We start from the raw sequence: 5,932 nt of genomic DNA on the forward strand, positions 1-5,932 counted from the left end.
CTGATCCAGGTTCGCACTTACTGTTTCATAAAAGCCAAGTAAGTCGGTCTGACATGATCTGTCCTTCACAAATCCATGTTGGTTCCTTTTAATTACCTTATTTGCTTCAAGGAGCTTTTGAATACTGTCCCTTAGAATACCTTCCAATACTTTCCCCACTATAGATGTAAGACTAACTGGTCTATAATTATCTGGTTCAGCTTTGCTCCCCTTTTTAAATATCGGCACTACCTCCGCTATACGCTAGTACTTGGGAACCATACCCGATTTAACCAAATCCATGAAGATCAAAAATAGAGGTCTTGCTAATTCAGCGTGCAGCTCCATAAGAACCCTCGGGTGAATTCCATCTGGACCAGGTGACTTATTAATCTTTAACTTTTTTCAATTGGTCACAGACTACCTCCTCACACAAATAAGCATTTAGCAGTGGAACATTATCTTTGTTGAGATTTTGTGTTAGACCCAGCATTTGGTCCTCTCTGGTAAATACCGTTGAAAAAAACTAATTTAGTTTGTTTGCTATGTCATGATAATTTTTTGATTAAGACTCCCCTCGTGTCCTTTAAAGGGCCTATACTCTCCTTCTTTAGTCTCTTACTGTTGATGTACTTAAAAAAAAATGTTGGGATTCACTTTGCTTTCCTTTGCTACTAGTCTATCAGTTTCTACTTTATTCCTTTTTTGCATATTTTGTTACACTCCTTATAGTGTCGAAATGACTCCGCACCCCCCTCAGATTTGTATTTTTTAAATGCTCATCTTTTTTTGTCCAATAATTCCTTTATATTTTTGTTAAACCACATAGGTTTGTGATTTTTATTCCTTTTTTTGCTGCTGGTGGGAATAAATTTACAAGTATTATTAATTAGCAGTGATTTTAATACATCCCATTTCTCTGTAGTATTTTTTCCTTGAAACAGAATTTCCCATTCATTGTCCCTTAACGCTTCCTTCATCATGTCAAAGTTGGCTTTGCTAAAGTTTAGAGTCCTAGTTGAGCCAGTATAGGGCTGCTTATGTAAACTGATATTGAATGTGACCATATTGTGGTCGCTGTTACCTATTCGCTCTCCTACTTTAATATTTGATACCAATTCCCCATTTTTAGTTAATACCAGGTCTAAGATTGCATTGTACCTAGTTGGTTCCTCGATTAATTGAACTAAGTAATTATCATTTAGCATGTTTAAAAACATATTGCCCCTATCAGTATCACATGAATTGATTTTCCAGTTTATCAAGGGATAGTTGAAGTCTCCCATCACTACTATGTCTCCTACTCCTGCTGCTCTTTCAATTTGGTTCAGTAACAATTTCTCGTCAGACACATTAATACCAGGTGGCCTGTAGCATAACCCCAATAATAACTTCTTTATTCCTTTTCCCCCGCATGCAATTTCTACCCTTAACGTCTTAATAGTATTTACAGTCCCTTCTTGAATATCTTCCCATATAACAGGTATTAGAAATAGCTTTACATAAAGACATACCCCTCCACCCCGCTTATTTAGTCTGTCTCTCCTGTACAGCGTGTAACCTTCTAGATTGACTGTCCAATCGTGAGATTCGTCCCACCACGTTTCAGTAATGCCTATAATATCATATTCCCTGCTTGCTGAGAGGATTTCTACTTTCCCCTTTTTACCTGTAAGGCTTCTAGCATTTACATACATACAATTGAGATATGTATTTCCCCTTATGGTAGGGACATCCGTTATCGTCCTTGGATACTGTTATTCTAAAACCCTTTTTAGTTCCCATATTACTACCCTTGCCGTCTGCTCTATTCCTCCCCCCTACTCCTCCCCTGTTTTGTTCACTAACGCCACCCCTGCTATTCTTACTGAATGACCCGTAATTTCTTGCTAACCCCCCCCCCCCCCCCCCCCCGGCACCTAGTTTAAAATCTCCTCCAACCTTCCAACCATCCTTCCCCCCAGCACTGCTGCCCCCTGCCCCCCTCCTCATCCTTCACCCCAGCACCGCTGCCCCCTCCTCAACGACAGCTGCAGGTAGCGATGCCCATACACCACAGCAGGGACAGAGCTGTCCCAGGCTGTGGTGGGCTCCGGCACCGTGCAGCGAGACACAGCGCATCAGCACTGAGCTCATGCGCTGTGTGCTCATGGGGGCATCGCAAGAGGGGGGAGTTTTCAGTCCCACACTTCGGCAGATGAGGTGTTAATACATCTTGCTGATGTTCCATCCTACTTTGCATTGGTAATGAGGCAAAGAAGGGAGTGTTATGGCCGCTATAATACATTTAACCGTGTGTGAATACATACCAAGCAGTTTTTGAAGAAAAGGTGATGGGAACTGCACAAGTCCAAATTCAAAATAGATTTAAGCCTCTGAAAAACTGAATTATTGTTGAATTGCTTCTAAATATAGCAACCTTATGTATATGGATAGTCTATCCTCGTACATATAATTGTTGCTTTCAGTGGTGCTCCCTAGAGTCAGAAAATAATCTAGCTAGAGAAACCAAAACAAAGAAGTGTTTGAGAAGTAGACTCTTTTTTGGGAGCACTCTAATTCAGAGGATGACATTATAACATATATGGTACTGATAAAAACATTTTTAATAGATAGATATAAAAAATTAATTTTTAGGAGTATCTATGTGTGGGCAAAAGGTTTCGCGAAGATATAAAGATCAATAATCAATAATGAGTGATATCAATATCACAGTCTCAAAGATGCCGGAAATCAATAACTGTAGTACTTTGATTATATCATCATTGCACATTGTCTCTCATGTACTATATGACCATCATTTATTCTGCAGATACCCATTCTGGGTTATTGTGAATGCAGAGAATTAAATCATTGGTCATGTGGGACCGATTGCCAAATGGTATAAATGTGAGTGACGTTATATTTGGGAGTCAATTTATTGCAGTACCAGGGTGTTCAGAGGTGGTCTCCCATCCTTTTATTAACCCGGCCTTCCACTGCTTAGCTTCCAATGTCAGAAGAGATTGGGCATCTCCAGTGAGGTATGACCGCAATTATTGAACTCACCTCTTTTAGTCACTTCAAAGGGTATATAATGTAGTCTTTATATACCTGCAATGTTGCAATTGATAGACATGTATGGTACAATTGCTAGAAACATGAGATTATATGCAATTACCTGACCTAGTCTCCATGTGACACGTCAGCCACAAAACAAAGTGCACAGGTAAATACAGGCCTATTATGTGGGAATTTTTTTTTAAAACCACAGAATATTCATAAATGAACTGGACTGATATTTATAAATCTGTCCTAGGAGCACCAGTACGGCCGTATCAAATTTATACTATATGTAAATATTATTACTCTGCACAGACTGCAGGTAAACCATGAAATACACAATAGTATACAGAGAGAATGGCACCTCTATACTTCTTTAAAGCAGTATTGTGTCAATGCACTTGCACCTTCCATCCGTAACTACTCATAACAATGTTATCAGGGCCGAAACTAGGATTGCTGTCACCCGGGGCAAGACAGTAAATTTGCGCCCCCCCCCCCCCCCCAAAAAAAAAAATAAAAAAAAAAATAAACCCAATGAAATAAATAAAAAACATAAATTAAATTAAATAAAATATTAAAATAAAAAAAGACAATTATAATTAAAATACAATTAAAATATATAATCCCACACGTTACACCACAGAGGAGATACTTATACACATTACAGCACAGAGGAGCCGTGTATACACATTACATATAGGGGGCACACTGACACACACACACACACACACAGACCAGGAGCACACTGACACAAAAACAGATTGTATATGAACATATTGACACACACACACACACACACACACACACACACACACACACACACACACACACACACACACACACACACACACACACACACACACACCACACACACACTGTATAGGGACCAGATGCACACTGACAAACAGACACACACACACACACACACACACACACACTGTATACGGAACAGATGCACACTGACACACACATACTGTATACGGAACAGATGCACACTGACAAACACACACACACACACTGTATACACGGAACAGATGCACACTGACACACACACACTGTATACACGGACCAGATGCACACTGACACACACACACACACACTGTATACACGGACCAGATGCACACTGACACACACACACACACACACACACACACACACACACACACACACACACACACACACACACACACACACACACACACTGTATAGGGACCAGATGCTCACTGACACACACACACACACACACACACACACACACACACGCACACACACGTTGTAGAGGGGGAGCTGTCTGGCAGAGAAACATACCTCATAAATCTCTGTCACAGGTCGGCTCCAGTTCCCCCTCGTTCAAAGTCCACGCTGCTGCACTGTGTCCCTCCCCCTGTTCCCAGGCATGGGGGAGGGCTGTGTGCACTGTTCAGGGCTGCCGGAGACTGCTGTGGACGTTCCCCTGTCAGAGGAGCCTGCAGTGCTGCAGCGTGAGTGACAGTGACTCATTCACTGTCACTGACTGCAGCCAGCATGCCCTCAACAGTCCCACGCGGCATTGTTCAAACCTGCTAGCCGCTGCCAGACTCTTCGTCCTCTCTCCCTCTCCTCCCTCAATGCGTGATGCGTGTGACAGCATCGCGCACAGTGCCCGCTGCCCTCAAAGAATTTTGGCTGTGGAAACAGACTCCCTAGCGCCCCCCTCGCTCCAGCGCCCGGGGCGCGTGACCCCCTAGCCCCCCCCCTAGTTTCGGCCCTGATGTTATGAAAAAATGAGCCTTTGCTTGCTATTTATCAGCAAATCACGGCTAGAAAAATATATAAACTTGAACACTTGTTCTTAGAAGCACAACTGTTGAAATAGGAACCTTCAGTACCATAACTAAAACCAATCAGTTTCAAACTGAGATGTGTAACCAATGGTGGTATTTCCACAGTTAAGTCCAGCAGTTGTCACAGTATTTCTACAATTGTTTACTTTTATGAGTCACATACATTAGCCCGGCATTATATACCTCTAAATGGTGAAAGAAAAACCAAATAAATCCTTCTGATGTTGCTGGCTGGGATATGTGCACAATAATTGTTGCTGGTCATGGTTAAAAAGAAACAGATGTAACTATTAAGTGACTAATGTATCACAAATGTATCTAATGTTCATGTACTGAGTTGCCAGAAATACAGGCAGTATTCTGATAATTCCTGGAGACAAAGTCCCACTGTTGCTGCTGATTTAGAAGGAAAACAAACGTGGCTATTGTACAGAGAGATGTTTCAAAGGTTCCAACTGATTGTTACAGATTGTATAAGCAGCGTTCTAATGATTGCTGATGGCTCTAAAGATAGTTCACATGGGTGCGGGGTGTATACGATACCAGATACCAAATGGCATAGCAGGCTTGGGGCCCAACTTTTTGGATAGGATCGGATCTGCATGTAGAATGTGCCAATGTTTTTGTATTGCTTCTTTTCTACATGCAGATCCGATCCTATCCAAAAAGTTGGGACCCAAGCCTGCTATGAGTTGGCGCAGATCTAAAAATCTCAAACACAGCCTTGTACGGAGTCATTTCCAAAAATTTCCCAGCAAAAAAACAATAATCACTGGAACACATCCTTGTGGTAGATGCAAGGCCTGTAAATTCATCGATCCAACAAAGGAAATAGAGGACAGATATGGAAAAATTATACAAATCATAGATTACATGAACTGTCAAACTAAAGGCGTCATCTATTGCCTTAGATGCAGCTGCAATCAGAAATATATTGGCATGACAACCCGTCCCTTCAAGCAATGCATCTTAGAGCATATAGGATCAATACGCAATGCCATCTCAGACAAGGCCAAGATGAAACAACTAACATCAGTCGCCCGTCACTTTTACACGCACCATGAAAGTAGATGGGAGGAGCTGAA

At 41.6% G+C, this 5,932-nt stretch overlaps 1 pseudogene; it reads right to left on the reverse strand.

Moving 5' to 3' along the window:
* Nucleotides 1–2,896: 2,896 nt before the first annotated feature.
* Nucleotides 2,897–3,016, reverse strand: LOC134912987 (5S ribosomal RNA; annotated as a pseudogene).
* Nucleotides 3,017–5,932: the final 2,916 nt, after the last annotated feature.

Source organism: Pseudophryne corroboree, chromosome 4 (assembly GCF_028390025.1).
Source record: "Pseudophryne corroboree isolate aPseCor3 chromosome 4, aPseCor3.hap2, whole genome shotgun sequence".
Taxonomy (NCBI): domain Eukaryota; kingdom Metazoa; phylum Chordata; class Amphibia; order Anura; family Myobatrachidae; genus Pseudophryne; species Pseudophryne corroboree.